The following is a 19,777-nucleotide window of genomic DNA, read 5'->3' as shown; positions in this document are numbered from 1 at the left end:
TTAATTATAGCAAACACGCTAGTTATGTCACTTGAAACACTTCGAAGTTTTAAAAAATGTGCCACTTTGTGTTTCTATGTGTGTGGTTCTTTGATTCGTCTCAGTTTCCACATTTCGTTATCAAACATAGCTTCTTTTTCGGTGACTGTTTTTTGAAGGCTTCCCTCCACAAAGGAATGCTTTCTATATCAAAAGAAATGCGGAAGCATTGCTCTGAAATCAGTTCCTTATTGACGCCCTTATTTTCAACCACTACTTTCTGTTGAAACGTTGATAAGGGGACCAAGAACCCTCACCCACCCTCTGGCCAATGACAATCTTACGAAAGTAAGGTCTCATAACTCCTACCTGTACTAAGAATGTGACTTTCCCAAAGGCACGTCTGGTGAAAGGAAAGTGTCTTTCTCTTTGAAGTTCCCAGTGACTATTTGGGCTTTTTTTACAGTCCAAGTTAGCCGGCTTCGTAAATCTGTAATTTCGTGGTAACGTAGATGATTTATTCATCCACGTTGGGTAATCGGCGCAACAATCTAGCCACAGAAGGTTCCGAGCTCGAGTCCTCGTATGAGTGCTCTTTTATCAATTTCAGTTAATAATTATTCATCCTCATCGTCTGGATTAGCATAATCAAGCAGTAAATTATTGTAAAGCAACAAATATTTTCGTTTGCCTACGTAAATAAATGTCTTCATATCACGCTGCTAACCATATTTTGGATGAATTTCACTGGTTTTAAGTCTCTTTCAAGAAAGGGCCTTCCAAATAAAGCAGCGGTTAACGTGCTCGCCTTGCAAGCATAGTGTTCTGGGTTCGATTTCCCATGGTGAACTTTGTTTTTAATGTTAACTTTTTGAAAATCTTTTAGATTCATCGCAAGAGAATGAACAACGATTAGATGAAAATACATGAAATAACAAACGTATTGAAATACACTGACCGGAACTCGAAACCGAGACCTTCGCTGCCAAGAAATTAGTTTGCAATCGACGGTCTTTGTTTCTAGGTTTGCCAACATGACCATATGCATAACCTGGAGGGGCGAGGGAGGACATTTACCCCCTTCTCAAATGTTCGGGTTTATTACAATTTACAAGTTAAGGATACGTTTGTTAACCCCCCCCCCCTTGAACGTGAGGTGCAAAGTAGTAAAGAAATCTGTCCCCCCCAGTCCTCAAGTTAGGTTCCAACATGAACATGATATTCAGACTCCCTACCCATCTTTTTGTTTGCATTCATTTTTAAAAAAATATGTGCGACTTTGTGTTTTTTTCGATTTTCATTTTAATTTTTCACTTTTTTCACCACGACATATGAACATCCATGCCTTGCCCAGGATTCGAAAACTGACACCCTTTCGTCCTTACGATACACACATAGTGCTAACCTGCCACGAATCCATATATGCAAATAAACTCACAATTACGCGTAGTTATTGTGTAAGCTAATGCTCTAGTTATGGGAGCGTTTTCCTTAGTGGAACACTGGAGAAGGAAATTAAGTTCCATAATAGCAGAAATTAATCTTAGTCATCAGAAGGAGAAAAAATCGAATCGCTTGTTTAATGGACAATCAGTGTAGGACACGGAGTCATTAATTAGGCTTTCAAGAGCCAAGTTCCAGTTTGTTAGGAAAGAAGAGATGATTGCGGATGGCGAAAAAATTAAGATGCTATTAATTAGCCATTGATTTGGCAATCAATGGATCGTGAAACAGTAATTGGGCGGAGGTGAAAGGAGAAAGCCCAGGGGAAACAGCTGAATACGGATTTCCGGAGTCTGACGAGTCATTTCTTCACCAATTCTTCAATATTTCTCTCTCTCTCTATCTCTTTCCCTCTTCTTCTTCTCCCTTTTTATCTTTTAGTATTTGTCTTTCTTTCGTTCGATTTCTCTCAATTCCATCTCAATTGTTGTCTTTCGTCTTTTTCTTTCGTTCTCTTTCTCTCTCTCTCTCTCTCCATCCCCTTCTCTCTCCCTCTATTTTATCCCAATTTTTGTCTTACATCTCTGTTTCTCTTTCGTTCTTTCTATTTCCATTCCGTCTCCATTTTCTATCATTTTTCTTAATCTTTCATCTTTGTATTTTTTCATTCGTTCCCCCTCTACCTCTATTCAATCTCAATTTTTAACTTGTGATTTTTCTTTCTTCTGTGCTCTCTATTTCTATCCCTAATCTATCTTTTTATCTTTATCTTTTTTCTTCGTCTTTTTCTTTCGTTTTCTCTGTCTCTCTCTCTACATAGGATATAGCTATGTATATTCTATCTAAATTTTTATTTTACGTCATTTCTCTTTCTTTCGTTCTCTGTATTTCAATCCCGTTTCTATTTTTATCAAGTATCTTTCATCTTTGTCTTTTCCTATCGTTCTCTCTCTCTATTTGTATAAATCTTAATATTTACCTTATATTTGTTTTTCTCTCTTTCGTTCTCCCTATTTGTGATCCCTATCCATTTATATTATTTATCTTTCATCTTTGTCTTTCTTTCATCTTTGTCATTCTTTCGTTCTCCTCCATTTTCATCCTACGTTTTTGCATTTCTCTTTGTCTATCTTTCTCTACTTGTTTCACTTCCTTTCTGTCTCTCCCTCCCAGAGAAGGCAAGAACGCTAACCGTTCGGCTACGCAGGGGGACTGTATAACTGCTCCACTTAATGCAAATTGAACATTTATTGATAGATTTAGACGTCTCACAGGTAGAGGTGGTGTGACTTCTCTGTACGTTGTTTGAACATTTCATTGCTAATTTTGTCATATTCTCTGTTCTATGGTATCTCTATGGCTAGTGGGGGACTATATAGAAAGACGGGAAGTTTCATTGTGGTAAACGGGAATGTTCTTTCCTTTTATTTAAAAAAAAAAAATCCTCTGAGAACGCTGACAAGGAGGAGGAAGTCCGATGGGGGGAGGGGGAAAACCACGTGTGATGCAGCAAAAGTAGCTGACGGCTGGAGAGTGTTGACCCACATTCGGTCTGCAAAGATGTGGGTCGGAGCGAGATGGCAGCTTAGTGCTTCGTCTGACTCTGTGCTGTGCGGTGTTGTGCGTGCGGATGCCACCGAGTGAATCTCCGCAAGTGCGTGTGCAACGCCTCCTCGGCGCGATGCGGATTTTGTGAAACGTTACGCATTTTCTCCCCGTCACGGACAACCCAGTGCTACCGGTAAGTGTATCATTTCTCTGACACTTCGAAAGATTTCTGTCCTCTTGAGGCATCCGAAACGTACGTGTATTTTTGGGAAGCCCCCATGGGTTGTTTGCTCCACATATGATGTCCCCATTGTTCTTGTCCGAGCATGGTGACCCTCCCCCCTCTCCCCCGGTTCTGACCCCCTGAAGGCGAAAATCGCTTTGAATAATTGCCGGTCTAGAATATGTACGACGTGCCTCGGTCCTCAATCTATATTATTACGCAGATGCGACATTAAAGACTTGTTTGTATTCGAAACACGTTTCTGTTTAATTTTTTTCGGGTATTCATTAACACAAGGGAAAACAACTTGTAAAGTTGAAGTGAAATTTGGGTAACAGAAGGACCTAAGGAATATTAGAGGAATAAAAATAAATTATTCTCTGTCCTTTTGGGTCAACAAATTCTCGCGCAGCAAAATGAGTAGGTCTCTACCCTTCGGTGCGAGAGGCCCCAGGTTCGATTCAAGGTTGGGGCTCTAAAAATTTTGATTCTGATCCAGCATCGTGAGGACAATTGGGTAGCTACATGGAAACAATAGTAGCGGACTCTGTGTCTAAAGTCAGAAAACACCTGCGACGAGACTCCATAGCGCTGACCACGCGCCACCCAATAAGAAGACGGTTAGCAGGCCTTGGACCTTAGAGGACTGTTGTGCTACGAAGTTATGTTTAATTTTCGAATCAACAATTGTGATATGTTTATATTTTAATGATAATTGGTAGACCGCTACGTCAAAATGCAATGCCCCATATTGTAGCCTGGACTATTTGTCTGTTCAAGTTTTAGTAATGTATATTGGAGTGCAATCGTATTAGTAGGATATTACCCACCATTCATAATTTCATTTTAAACACTTCTTACATTTCTGCAAAACACCTCTTCTCTATCAACTTCAGGCGAGCTCTCTTCTCTTGATACGGATTTGAACGCAGGACTTTGTACGGAAAGCTACTGATTTACGTTGACTCGCAGAACTCTAATTTCTGTTATTTTAAGACCCTTTCCTACCAATTGATCTAGCCGCGAAAGCGAGGATTAATGAGGAACTGATGAAGTGGATGATGAAACCGACTAAATGATATAACCATGCTTTACCCAGGTTTCCAACCTGAGATCTCTTGCTTCGTAGCGCATTACCTTGACCACTCCGTCACGGAAGACCAGAAGTTTCATTAGATGGCTTGTTAGAACATCCCAAACGTTCTCCTCCTCCATCCCAAAAAATCCCAATATTCCCATAAATATGTTCTTAAATACTTCTATTTAATGGTCATTTCGGTGCCACATCTACTTTAAACCCTACTAAAAAATACCTCATTGGACTTACTTAGAGTTAGACCTATGAAGGCCGCTTCTTTCATTTTCCTTCGTTTGTAGTTATATTCGAGGAACATTATTGTATAGTTCCACAGTTTCCACAACTGATCAAATGAATGAAACAATAATGATACAGAGAGAGCGGTTCCATATCCGGGGATTCGAATCCTTGTCCATTGGCAACGTGGATCATACATGAGAAACGTCGATAAAAGTATAGCATGCAGATGTGTAGACTACTTAATCTTCTATATTTATTTTATTATTATTATTATTATTATTATTATTATTATTATTATGATTTTATATTATATAAAAATGGATGTTGTATGTATGTATATGTGTGTGTGTATGTTTGTTGCGGATAAACTCTCGAACGCCTGGAGCGATTTCAACCAAACTTGGTACACGTATGACTTGCAATATTGAAAGAAATACTGTAGCGGTAAGACACCCCTGGAACCCGTGGGGGTGGGAAGGGGTGACATGTAAAAATAATAAAAAATGACCGATATTAGTGTAAAATCCATAGTTTTTGGGGTCGCTAAGATGAATAGTGGCACTACGAATGCCGTTCAACTCCAAGTTCATCCCCTATCGGCATGGAGGGGGTGAAAAATGTCAAAAAACGACCTACATTAGTGTAGAATCCATAGTTTTCGGAGTCGATAAGCTAATTGGTAACATTCACGATGACATTTGAAAGAGAGAGAGAGAGAGAGAGAGAGAGAGAGAGATTTGCTTTCTTGATCACGATCAACAAGTCACATGGGCAGTCTATTAAGTAATGCGGAGTGGATTTAAGATCGCCATTTTTCTCCCACGGACAACTTTAATAGAAGATTGGGGTAAATAAATACCCGGGAAATGCCGGTTAATCAGCTAGTTATACGTTATTAGTCAACATTATGTATCGTTACGTATGTAACTTATTGAGTAGCCGACATGAAATGCATTGGAATTGCGTACCCGTGGGTGCGATTGCATCTCCAATTGCTTATCTTCCCACGTAGTTCATCACTTGCAGAAAAACATGCAATAAGTGTATTAATAGAGGGGCAGAACGAGAAGTAATTGCATTTGTCTTTCAGTAGTTCTTTTGAGGATATCGTGACAAAGTACATCCCACCACGTGCTTGTGACATTAACCTCATATTGGCAGAAGAGCTGTTTTCGCACAGTTCTCAAGCCTTTCCTGGTTCTATTGTTGGTGTTGTTGTTTAGAGAAAAATATAAGAATTGTTTAACACTTTGATTTTTAAAGCTTCATGTGATAGTATGTCCCAACCGTCTCTGCGCTCGAGCACTTTCGGCAATCGACTCACGGGCTTGCCTCCGAAGGTTTCGGGTTCGATTCCGGCCTGGCCATGAATGTTCTTTTAAAATGTCTCTTATACCATCATCGTCTAATCGTCATCATTCATCCCCATCTTCGCGATCTGCCTGAAGATGCAGGAGAGCGACGTAGAAATAAGAAATAAACTTTTGTAATGGAAGGACAAACGAAAAAACACTGAGCACGTGATCCTGACGCCCATAGCTAGAGTGCGTAATTATGTGGAATGAATTTGGACGTGGTTCAAACCAATAAACTTTAAGAAGACTTAAAAAATAACTTAACGCATATTATTAGCCTTACCAGACCACTATGAGCAAAACGTAGAACACACTGTTCCAAAATGGACGACAGAACCACTGTAAATACCGTATATTAGTAGGAAATATTAGCAAACAATGTGAACATGACACATTTTGAGTTCAAATATTAAGGGGGAGTCGGGCTTACTTCCTCTTCGTATACAAGGCTTAGCATTAAGATTCCACAGTGCGGGAGCTAAGAGTAGGGGGGCAACAGCCGCCACCGCTAAAGAGGGATGAGACGACAGAAGATTGATTGGGTTGGATTAGATTATTTTACGTCACTTTTCTGCCAATTGTGACTAATAATCATGATCACTCATGATATGATTTAATTGACGAGGAACACTCGTAAGGAACATCCATGGCCAGGATGGAATTCGAACCAGAGACAAAGAAATTGAAGTTGGCAAATTGTACGACTGACTTCTAAAAAAAAAGGAAGGTAGTGATGAAGGGACTATCACAAAGAACGCCCATATCCAGGCAGCGATTGGAACCCGGGATCCCTGGCGTCATAGCGCGCTGTGCTAACCACTTTGCCACGGTTGATTGATTTGGTTCTTTAAGTCAACTTTATGCACAGTAATGCTAATCGGGACTGGACCTACAGTTTAAAGTGGGATCCGAAACACTATGTGCCTCCATCGGCTATCGAACCCGGGACCCCTTGATTAGAAGGCAACGACGCTACCACTGCGCCATCGGGGAGGCCCTCCAATTTGCCACGGAGGTAGACTTTTGTTCTTAGTATACTTTTTATATTTCTTTCCAAATAGAAATTTGGTTCGAAATAAAATATTAAATCTGTCTCTCTTGCTTATTTGGAACAAATCCAAAGTATAAGCATCCGTCAAGAAATTAAAGTATTTTCTGCTTATGTCGAATATACCTATAATATTTTTTTCCATATCGTAGAATATTTCGAACGCTTGCTAAAGAATTGCATATCAGATGCAGCAAATCTTATACTATATTGAGTAATAAACAATAAATATTTTTATTATTATTTATTGATAATTTCCCAAATTTTTACTAGGTATTTTTTTCGTCCGATAGCAACTAGTTTCAATTCGTGCGAGGACTTCCCGATTATGTCGTCGCCTTGTAATCAAGAAATCTCGAGTTCGGATCCTACTTTTAACTATAGATCCAGTCCAGATTAGCCTATCGGTGCATAAAGTGGAATTAAAGACAGAATAAAATTCAATTCGTGTGGCTTCTCTTTAGTTTGAATAAGCCTACAGAACACAACAGTTTTACGCTTACTCGAAATTACTGGCTGATAACTATAATAATAATGATAATAATAAATATTGGAGCGTCAAAGTGAAATAAAGGGCATCTTCAGGTAGCAAGTTTGCCGCCACAAATTCGTGGGTCCTTAGGTTCTGACTGCCGCTGTGCGTTAGGCAATCAATGTGGTACTACTGAAACGAAAGCGAGAGCAGACAAACGTGTGTAAAATAAATACGAGATGAGGCTTGCTTTTCGGTAATCCATTAAGATGTATTATAATTTAGTTTCAATTACAAATAAGAATTGCCTTTATATGTGACATATCTTTTTATTTTGTGTTAAAGACTGTTCATATTCATTGCAATTCTGTCGAAAAGGACTCGAATATTGATATAGATCCCCGATGTATACTGGAATGTCTTTTCATGTGGCAACGAACAATAAGCTAAACAAACAACTAACAATGCAAAATGCTTTTTTTAACTCCCTTATATATATGATGGAGGATGAACACTTTCTCTCACTAATCTGAACATAGTTTTGTCATTTATTTTGCATCCCACATTTTATTCTTCAACCTTTTTGATGTGCGTTCCATGTGCATACTTAAATTTCACTCCTGCTCTCATGTGCAACTTAAAAATTGAACTTCCAAAGGCGCATGAAAATTTCTAGCTCTCATAGATGTCGCTCTTGTCTGGCTTTTCGCACTTCTTGGTCGACCTCGTGGCGAAGCGCCAGGGGTCACGGGTTCGAATCCCGGCTTGTGCATGGGTGTTCTTTGGAAGTGTATCTTCATCAATTTCATCATATCATCACTCATCCTCATCTTGACGATTAGCCAAAGGAGGCAGAAAAACGAAGAAAAATAAACTAAATCAATCAATCTTCGCACTTCGTGAAGGAAACTATCTGAACCTAACTTACTTAATATGTTATTTTACATAACTATATGTTTACATCTCGTATTTCGAAGCGAAAACCTAGAACGATGCAAGTGTTTATAAATAGATGCGAGACCGAAAAAGTCCCGTCTTGTCTCGTTTCGTCTGTGTATCTGTTTAGAATGATCCATGGAAGAGATCGACAACTATCCAATACATCATACAACTTTTTTCTAATTTATTTCCATCAAGACCAACTAGCGAAACGTGAGTTCGAATTCCGGGCAAGGCATCAATGTTTATCTTTGATCGAGAGCCGCGTTTAACCAACCGGCAAAACGAGAGAAGGGACGAGCATTTTTCCTCCAGTTTGTCGTCACAGACAGATGGTTCTTTGAGCACCGCGGCATCGAGGATGTTTCGGATGAATCCTGCTCTCAATATTACACATGCAACTGTGTCAGATACTGCGCTTCATTGCCTGTCCCGATCTCTCATTTCGGAGAGAGACCGACTGCAGATCTTGAACTGCAGTGACCTCTGTATCAGTTGATCAATAGAGCGCCAATAAGTTATATGGGCAACGTAAAAGACAATGTCTTTGTCTAAATATCGTGCGTATGCAACATACAGACACGCACGCACACGCATATACATAATAACCGACGCATTTAGGAGGGTATCCAGGGGAGTCCGCACCCCTCCCAAAAAGACTTGCTAAAAAATAAAATTAAATTATGAAAATTTACTTGTTTAACATTTGTCGTGTAATCGATGGTTATATATTTCCTCTAAACTTATTTTAAAGCAAGGATTATATTGTGATTAAGAGACTTTGAAGGACAGTACCAATGCAGATTTACTGTATGGACACTACCACTCACAACAATATGCATAAAATACTAATAAGGAACTTTACTTTTCGCCAACTTCATCTAACATGATTTTTATTATTCAATATAGTATTTTTACCTATTCATGTAATAAAAAATACATTATTTAATTTGTATATTCTAATAAATATTTAATTTAATTATAATAATTTAGACATTTATTATTATTATTTGTGAGAAACTTGGTTCGCCCACCCCCCCGAAATATATTCCTAGATGCGCTCCTCCGCGGTGGTTTTGTAAGCAATAGCCATACTGAAGATCCTGGTTCGATTCGCAGGGTGCATTAAGGCAAGGCAATTGAGTGGCTCTGCGTAGGCTCTACTAAATGGGTGCCTGGGGGCCGAGACTGTGAATGTTTGGAACTCTACCTCCACACATTTGTTTGTTAGAATAAAACAGAATGGTCATTATTTAAGCAGGCCTATTTCGGCCTCTTGGGCCGAATTAAAAAACACATAATAATCATGATAATACAATAAAGATAATATAAAGATTATACAATGATAAAATAATACATAAAATAGATTAGTATATATACTGTGGAGTAAAGATATGTAAAGTCTTCAGAAGTTAATTGTGTATGCTGGGTGTAGGTTAGGTATGCATGATGTATAAGTGCAGGTGCAATTGTTAACATATGAAGGTTAATGTAGTTGTTGGGACAATAGTAAGTTCTTTAGTTGTTTCTTAAAACTTCGGTGGCAAATAATGTTAGCCAATGGTGCAGGCAGTTTGTTCCATTCCCTGATCCCTGTAACAATGAAGGACTTGTTATAGGTGGCGGTTTTATGTTTGAGGATTTTTAGATTGTTCTTCTTGCGGATATTGTTCGACCGATGTTCTACGAGAACAGATCTTATCGGATAAGTATTGTGGGGAGCCACTCTTAAGAATTTTGTGCATCAATGTGAGTATTAAGTATTTTCTTCTATTGTTATTGTTTAGCCAAGAGAGTTTCTTTAAATAGGGAGATACATGTTTATTTATTTTTAGGTTAAATATGAACCGTATACAACAGTTCTGAATTTTTTGAAGTTTATAGTTTAGGCCCTGGGATATGTTACTGTAAAGAGATGTAAATGAAATGAAGTGGTCAGAGAAAAGGAATAGAGATTTGGAGGGAGAGAGAGAGAGAGAGAGAGAGAGAGTGTGTGTGTGTGTGTGTGTGTGTGTAAGTGAAGAATAGAAACGGAGGGAGAGAGATTTACAAGAATTCAGAATGGAACTTTATTGAAATAGTATTTCACGGCAGGCACTTATCTAGATGTACATTTCGGGGAAAGGGTCCGATCAAGTCTATCAATAATAATAATAATAATAGTTTAAATTAAAATATTTATAATTATATTTAATTAAAATATTCAGTTTAATATATTTTATTACATGACTAGGCAAAGAGACGGTATTCATTATCCAGCTTACGTATAGTCAATGTCAGCAAAATTTGTAAAAAAAAACAAGAAAGAAAAACGATGCGGCAAGGAAATTAATGTCAAATTGATCAAAAAATGATGTTAGATCCAGTTAACGAAACGTTAAGTACCTTGCAATATTATATGCATATTAAAATTAATATGTAGTAATAAATCTTGCCTAAATCTTCTTTGGCACTGCCATTCAAAGTCGAGTGATCCTCAATAAGTTCGGCGGAAATAAATAACCCTTGATTAAACAGCAAGTATATTTTCATTATTTAATTTCAGTTATTTTATTATTTCATTATTTTCATTATTTAATTTGAGTACTTAGTAAGTCTTTCGGGGCGGTCCGGACCCCCTGGACCACTCCATAAATACGTCCTTGTTTTACGAGGAACTACTTAACGTAGAAGTCTGTGTTGGTAGAAACAGTAATTGCCGCCCTCATCAACAAAATCACTGCATTTCCAAATGATGGTTATTTCCTGCACCTTTCAGCAGACGACCTGGATGTGAAGACAGATAAAGAGACAGTGAGACATTCTTGCCAAAGTCACAATTATCCATAAATATCTGGGAGGGCAATGTTCGGTGTCAAGCTAGGAGTGAAAGCTGTTTATTGGCACTGGCGGGTTCATTTTTCTGCGTGTATATATAGACATGCTAAGTAAAAACCTATGTTGTAGTAAAAGTCATGGAAAAGCTGGGACAGCGTGCAGCCAGTTTAAAAAAAAGACAGCTTGAATATGACATGCAGGTATTTTGTGCATTATGATAACTAAAGATCCTACTGGGGCCTTCCCTTGGCGTCGTCGCCGCCTTGAAATCAAGGGGTCCCAGGTTTGATTCCACTTTAAACTGTAGGTCCAGTCCCGATTCACCTTACTGTGCAAAAAGTGGACTTAAAACACCAAGTCAATCAATCCCTATGGCGTGGTGATGACGTTGTTGCCCCATAATCAAGGGGTCCCGGTTTCGATACAGGGTTGAGACATGTTGTACATTGGTTCGGATCACTCCTCTTTAAACTGAAGGCCCAGTCCCAATTAGCCTTTCTGTGCATAAAGTAGACTTAAGACAGCAACTCAACAACAATAATAAAGATCCTACTTTTTCTTTCGAAACTGACACCCTTAGAAATAAATAGAATTAGTAAAAACAGCAAAGAAATGTTCACTGGCATGTATGTCTGAGAAAAGTTGAGATTTTGAAGGCAAGAGGTCTACAAGGAGATCATATTCTCCTTAAGGGTATGTTGTGGTAAACTATTAAAGTTAACCTTTGGACTTCATCAAATAGTGTTTACTGCTTCCTTTCTTCCTGTATCGCTTATTTTACGTCGCTTTTATAGCTCTTAGGTAAATCGCGATGATGAGAATGAATGATAAACTGATTAAATTTATGTTGATACGCACTAGTCAAAATATTGAATTTGAACAGTCTTGTAATCAAGAGGTTCCGAGTTCAATTCTTGATGGAAGGACATGTCGCAGCGATTCGTATCTAGGGATGGACAATATCTGAAATTTGATATCGCGATATATCGTCAAGAACATCGTCATAGACGATACGATACGATATTTTTTCCGTATCGTGATTTCGGCAATATATCGTCTCCACTCTATATCGTAACGAACGTTTGTGGGATCGGAACCAAGAACCTTAACCATTGATGTGGGTGATGTAACTTATTCATCATTCATCCTCAATGATGAGAGTACTCGTCATTGACATGACAAGTCAAATGCTTGGCAGTCCGAAAGGCACAACTAAAACAAAATAGCTTAACAACTAGAATAGACAATGGCCACTCATTCGGTTTTATGAACCTTCAAACCTGAATCATGCCTGGGTTAGGATAATTACCTGTCTATCTGAAGAGTGATGATAAATTCAGAGTAACGTTGAATAAAATAAACTAAGACCTCTCTAGGCTTCCTTGCTCGTTAACCAGGACTCGCCTCACTTTCCTTCAACTCCTTTCTCTGAGCTCCTCTCTCTCCTCAATCCAAAACCAAAGTCAGTCCCTTTTCCGTCTGTCTCACCTCTATATCACCCAGGCCATGGAGACCTTCCTCCATGCCGAATCGTGATTTTTACTACCTCTATTGCAAACAACTGACTCCATAAACCTGATGGAACTTCCTATATCCTGAATACATCAGGAAGTTTACATAGCACAACACTGTACATTATTCACATACCACAGAGGTTGAGACAACTGAAGTAAACAAGTGAATGCCCTGGTCAACATAAAGCATCCAGAGAGAGTTTAAATAAAATATAATCTTATAGATTAATACGATATCGCCAAATATTGTGACGATATATCGCAGACACGATATATATCGCCAAAATATCGTGATGATATATCACCGACACGATATATATCGCCAAATATCGTGACGATATATCGTCTAGTTGATATCGCCTGGTGGATATTTTTCAATATCGCGATATATCGTCTGGATATATCGCGATATGTCCCATTTTATTCTTGCCCCATTTTAAACTATAGATGCAGTCCCGATTAGCCTCAACATGAAGTCGACTTAAAAGAACAACGTCATTGAATTGTCAACGGAAACATTGTGCAAGAGAGAATTCAAAGGGCTTCTATTTCCTTCTCGATCCATCCAGAATTCAGGAAAACGGAGCCGGAACTTTAGTCGAGAACAGCACCGGACTCTCTTGGCTAACACGAACGGCGCGTTAGGCAGCGGCCGTCATAAATCTCTCTCACACACGATCGCGTGAGGACCACATGTGGATGCGTGTGACATGTCAGACACTCCAGGGTCTGCTCAGAAGGTACACTCCGTTTTCTAAATACCTGAACTCAATTTCCACCTGCGTCCTTCCTCAGTGGTGTAATTTCACCGAATGGCTTGTTGCCGTTTGTCATTCACCTTCTTTGTCGAGGAACTCGGTCCCTCCCACCTCAGAACATTGACCTTATCAGTGGTTAAAAATGGTTGACGAGTATAGTTCGTTGGCCTCATTGTCACAAAACAGCTTCTAAACTATTTATAATCCATATTTCTGAACCGTTTTACGTTATCCTGTAACTTTCTAGTTTTGAACAAGCCGTCACAATTATCATTATTAGAATCAGTAAAATAAAGATATTTCAATTGACTGGTTTGTTATTTTTATTTCAAGGAGGCACACAAATATTTTTCCAAATTATATCCGTCACAAGCTACACTGGCTGTAAACTCACGAATAAAATACAAATCTATATGTTTTTTTTTTGGAACACACACACATAGAAAGATGGCAGAACAGGAAAAACACTCACCATTATACTGTTTGTGGATCTAGCCGATAGCGTTCCTGCAGATCACACTGTCATTCAAAGGGCAAATCCACTCTGTGAAGCCAATCATAGTTTGACAATACTTATAGAGTACCGTTTAAAAGACCCTAGCATTTGCAGGATCTCTTAAAGATTTTACGTTTCAATAGGTTTGTCAGTCTCAATGCAGACGAGTTGGTGTTTTGAGTCCACCTTGTGAACAGTAAGGCTAATCGGGACTGGACCTACAGTTTAAAGTGGGATCCGAAACACTATGTGCCTCCATTGAGAATCGATCCCAGGACCCCTTGATTACAAGGATACGACGCTACAACTGCGCCATCAGGGAGGCCTCAATGAAGACGATTAGCGATATGTACAGTCATCGGCAATAAAAATGGGACACCTAGATCCTGGAACACTTGCTTCCTTGCAAGGCGTTATGTGTGTTGCCTAACTCTACGGCGATGAGTGGATTTTAATAGCAAAGTTTCAATGACAAGTTCTACCACCGCCATAGGCAACACACACAACGCCAAGCAGGGAAGAAAGTATTTCAGGATTGAAGTGTCCCATTTCTATTGCCGGTGATTGACCCTATTTCACATGGGATGTTTCATTCACCTCTTTTCGTGTCAATTTGCTGTCATACTTCATAAAGGTTTTCGCTTGTATTAGATTAGCGACTCGAGAGTAAAATATGGTATGTGACATTTTGGTCATCATTGAGTTACAAAGTAAAAAGAGTCATCCTTCTATTTTTGCGTGTAATTGCCATGCCATGCAATTTGCATCGAACTTATTGAACTCTTCTGAAATTGGTAAATACAACACGAAAACAATTTATCAGCAGTTTATCTTCTAATAACCTTTCTGCTTAAAAAACTCAATGACCACAATGTCTCCCGAGTCCCAAAAATGTATTTTAAGAAATTATATTAATTTCGTTATTGCTAAAATGTCTTACCAGACAGCACTTTGTTAGTGCAGAATTTCGTGTTACGCGAGCACCAAATTGACTATATCAGTAAAGTTCAATTTATCCTGTATGGTTTCCTTCTTTCCTGCATATAAATCGTAACTATGATTCTTAATTCATTATACCTGAACGTTCATTTTCTTCTTGATTTTTGCAGTCCATATAGGGATATATTTTCCATCAATCTGTCTGTTTCTTTATATATCTATATATCTCAACCTCTCTGCACGAAGGGGTCCAGCCATCACGTAGGCATTTATTGAGCCAAGTACATGACAATGTTCGACAATACCTGTGTGTTTTCAGTCCATTATGTGACCCAAGGCCACTAGGTTAACGGGGAGTCCCCCAAGTACAGGGATAAATACTTGTTCACACACATCGGTTTTCTTTTTCGTGTGAGACACGCTTCGACACCTACTCAGAACGCATGTGTTTGCACTGGGGTGCCAGAGTTCATCGCCGCCTCTTGAGAAATCGAGAAGGGGTCCCAGCCACGAGGGCACTTGAACGGGGCACCTTGGAAATGGGGAAGAACGCACCTGGCTTGGTAATCCAGCGTCCCGTTCGGAGAGAACCGAAGTGGGCGCTTGGGATTCGAGTCACGTCCCTTACAACGAACCGTGTAATCAGTTACCGTGATGCGAGTCTTCGATTCAAATGCTGGTCTGTGTCTTGAGTGGCCACTGCATGGCTCGGAGTGCGCTGCCACTATAAGAGAGCACAATTTTCCTTTTTCAGGTGCAAACAATCCCTTTTTCGTTCAATTTTTCCCTTCATGGCAGAAAAATTGAAAGCCATGATCGCAAGACGTTAACTCCAACTATTATCATTGTGATTAGTTAACTCATAGAAAGCACACATTCACAGAAATATTGATTTTGTATGAATGTGCGAACATAACAGAAAATTATGATTATCGCTTTTCTGCCTCTTTTGGTTAATCGCGATGATGACTGTGAGTGACGATTAGATTAAACTGATTAAGGAACAAGCACAAAGAACACCCATGTCTCGGCTTAGACTCGAACCCGGGAACTTCGATGGTGAGATCGAATTGCGATCCGGTAAGATTACTCTTTGGAAAAAAAATATAGAAAACGTTCATGACAACGGTTACCATTAAATTTGTGCTACTTGCGTTATTACAATAATTGTAAAATTTATATAGCCGAAAATTAGATTTATTGATCAATTTAAATTATGAATTATTAAATTTTGGCGGCGATAAGAAAAGAAAACCTATTATACACTTCAAAGAGCTTGAATCCAATATGTGACCACCATCTTCAAATTCCCCTCCAATTTGAATATTATTTCATCCAAAATGTTGCCGGAATTTCCATCCTTTGAGGAAAATTTCCCTTCAAGCGGCAACACTGCTTTGGGATGGGGCCTTGTTGGGAAGGAGGGAAGGACCATCCTTTTGTTTCCTGCCCTGAGAGACGAAACAGAAGTCAAATTGACTTTACGTGAGGGGCTTGTCTGTCTGTGAATGATGACTTTGTATTCGTTTATGTTGCAAATATACGTCCTGTATTTTGCAAGTCAATTTTACCTTTCAAAGCATGTCCGAAACTAATAATAATCTGGTATTAAACACCTCGCCTGTTTATCTGGTATACTTTGAATATGAAACTTTCAGTTTCCTAAATACGTACTGTAAATATGGCAGAAGGAACCCCATATAGGAGGATCAGGGGGCACACTTATACTTGTCTGTGACATGAACTACGTTTTAGATCGTTTATAATTTAGCAATAGGCGTGCAATCTTAAAAATGGCTGTTTGAAGAACCACATTATTTCTAGCTCGGTATTACTATAGTTATTATACTCTATCCCGGGAATCTCTGGAGCAAGGTCGCGCATAATGGTAGAGATAGGGAGAAAGCCAGTGGGCGGAGCGAAGCAGTACGTGCTGCTGCATGCAAAGGCTGGCATCTGGAGTCGCTCTCCTCTTCTACGTAATCCAATTCCCTCAATCTTGTTCATTGGTCAAGCCCTCTCGAATCAGTACCTGCGCAGAGACTTGCTTTTGCTCGCACGCTCCAGAGGTTCCCGGGACAGTGTACAGAAACAGTGGAGAAAAAAACAATTTCAATTCATGTCATTCTTATTTGAAAGCACCTCAAGGTCGCAGAATCGAACGCACGTATTGCGTAGAAGCACAGATTCTTGTGCTTCCGTGCGAGAATGTTGTCGCTATATAGAACATATGATAGACTCTTGTTATGTCTATGTAAATGCAACTGGGAGAACAAGTTTCCAAGTGTTTCGCGACGCCCGTTCTTGATTTATAGCTCACAGATCATGGCGAAACAACCCACCATTATGTTCGTCCTCAGATCTTGTCAATCTGTGCCGTTGTGTGGCCTCTGTGAAGAGCTGCGATATTGGAGATATAGCAAGTCGAAAATATGTCAATGGCGCTGCTTATCAGATTAAGAAGTATCGCCTGATGGCTCCTTCCAAGCATATAATCAGGACCAAGGGACCCGTTCAGGCGAAAACAAGAGCCCTAGAATGTCAGTGCACATGTCCTAGAAAACTTCCTGATGACTGGCGAGCATATTTGTGAAGCCAAAATAGAGGTTTCTGTTACAAGGGACATTGGACGGTATCAGATTTCCGGATGGTTAGACACGGCGGAGGCATAATTGAAAGATCGGACTGGCATCTGGTGGTGAAAATCGAAAGTGTTAATCACAAGATATTCCTCTCTAAATTCTTAACGAAAAAGTTTGATCTCGCCAATTTCATTAAATTCCTTTCGAACATTCCTTGTTCCCCTTGAATCCTTGGTACCCTTGAATCCTTCCGATCAGTGCCGGATCTACAAATATTGCCCCCCCCAAATATTACCAAAGGCCCCCTCTACCTACCTACCTTCACATACACATTATACTATATATATATATATATATATATATATATATATATATATATATATATATATATATATATATATATATATATATATATATATATATATATATATATATACATATACAGGGTTAGTCAAAAGTATCAGGACAGGCCAGTAATAACGAGACGCGTGGACGGAGGAAAATCACATGTTGCAAGTGGGTATTGGTGCGGAAACTGCATTGAATGGGGGTGTGGCCATCATGGCAGCCATCTTGGATTCCGCCATATTGGATATCACACAATATTTTCAAATGGAAAGGGGTATGTATGACACATCAATTTAGGCTAGAATCGTCCCACAAACGACAATCCGAACTCATTTTGGACCTATCGCCATTCATGGAAGAGATAGGGTGTGCTACGTTTGACTGCAAAAATGAGATTTGTCTGAAAGAATTGTTTACTGTATTCCTGTGGGTAACTGTACACTGCAAATTACAGAGAGCATGAACAAGAAAACATGACATTGACTTACAGAATGCCTCAAAGCAAGTGCTCACACTGCTTCCCGTCGACTGTCGAATGTCAACCGATCGTAAAAACTGCAAAGTGCACGTTGTAGCATATCCGGAGAAAATCCTCTTGTTTCGTCCACAATGCGATTCCGTAGATCATTCAGGGAGTGTGGTTTGGTGCGATACACTTTGTCCTTCATGAAGACACGGCCTCGAAGTAAGGTACCATCCCGGCATTCTCCTGGGGGAACTAAGGAAAACAGATCTCCAGATCTATCACCCCTGGATTACTTTATGGGGGCACATGAAGGACAAAGTGTATCGCACCAAACCACACTCCCTGAATGATCTACGGAATCGCATTGTGGACGAAACAAGAGGACTTTCTCCGGATATGCTACAACGTGCACTTTGCAGTTTTTACGATCGGTTGACATTCGACAGTCGACGGGAAGCAGTGTGAGCACTTGCTTTGAGGTATTCTGTAAGTCAATGTCATGTTTTCTTGTTCATGCTCTCTGTAATTTGCAGTGTACAGTTACCCACAGGAATACAGTAAACAATTCTTTCAGACAAATCTCATTTTTGCAGTCAAACGTAGCACACCCTATCTCTTCCATGAATGGCGATAGGTCCAAAATGAGTTCGGATTGTCGTTTGTGGGACGATTCTAGCCTAAATTGATGTGTCATACATACCCCTTTCCATTTGAAAATATTGTGTGATATCCAATATGGCGGAATCCAAGATGGCTGCCATGATGGCCACACCCCCATTCAATGCAGTTTCCGCACCAATACCCACTTGCAACATGTGATTTTCCTCCGTCCACGCGTCTCGTTATTACTGGCCTGTCCCGATACCTTTGACTAACCCTGTATACACTCCCTATAGAGAGTAAAGGAGTTAGGCTGGGTACAATTGGTCTTGATAGAAACAGAGGGAACTAACCACATTGGTGTGTTCCAAGTGGACGGTCCACCATATTGGTGAACACCATATTGAATTCCACTCAAAATTTTCAAATGGGAAGGGGGGTAAAGCTAAGTAAAGCATAAATACTGATTTCTTTCTGTTTGTGGGAGGGGAGCAAAGGGTTTTATTTTTTTCCAAGTTGTGACCTAATATTAACCTTTGAAAAATTGTAAATACAATAACTAGCTTTGACAACAAATCATCTATATCAGGCTACATTGAACTTTATTAGCTGGACCAAAAATTCACTGTACTACAGTGATTATGTAATTATACAACATAATACTTTACAAGTAACTTTTGACAGATATTTGATTGTCGTATGTCGTATTCGGATTAGAATACTTATTCCTACAATCCTTTATAGGAGTTTCATATCTCCACTCATATTTGCATAAAAAAGGAAGGCCCAAGATACAATTTTCATATAGGCGAGGTCGATTTTTGGCACTCCAACTGTCCACCCTGTCACCCCTCCCCCCGCCTCAAGCACCAGAAAGACACTCAAACTGAATGATAGTCCCACATTATTGATTCTGCCCATTTCAGAGCAGA

The 19,777-nt window shown here is 39.4% G+C and overlaps 1 protein-coding gene across 2 annotated transcripts in view; it reads left to right on the top strand.

Annotated features, from left to right (window-relative positions):
* Sb (serine proteinase stubble) overlaps positions 1 to 19,777 on the top strand; it is a 324,909-nt gene that overhangs the window by 98,267 nt on the left and 206,865 nt on the right. The window contains exon 1 of one of the 2 annotated variants that reach the window (XM_083141956.1): positions 3,028 to 3,163. The exons of the other annotated variant lie outside the window; for it this stretch is intronic. The gene's annotated coding sequence lies outside the window, so the exon portion shown is untranslated. Of the gene's footprint in view, positions 1 to 3,027; positions 3,164 to 19,777 lie in introns of those variants that run through there. 2 annotated transcript variants of the gene reach the window in all.

Source organism: Lepisma saccharinum, chromosome 1 (genome assembly GCF_977018435.1).
Source record: "Lepisma saccharinum chromosome 1, izLepSacc3.1, whole genome shotgun sequence".
NCBI classification, from domain to species: Eukaryota; Metazoa; Arthropoda; class Insecta; order Zygentoma; family Lepismatidae; genus Lepisma; species Lepisma saccharinum.
The sequence above is the reverse complement of the archived record's forward strand: the minus strand, read 5'-3'. Positions and strand labels throughout refer to the sequence as shown.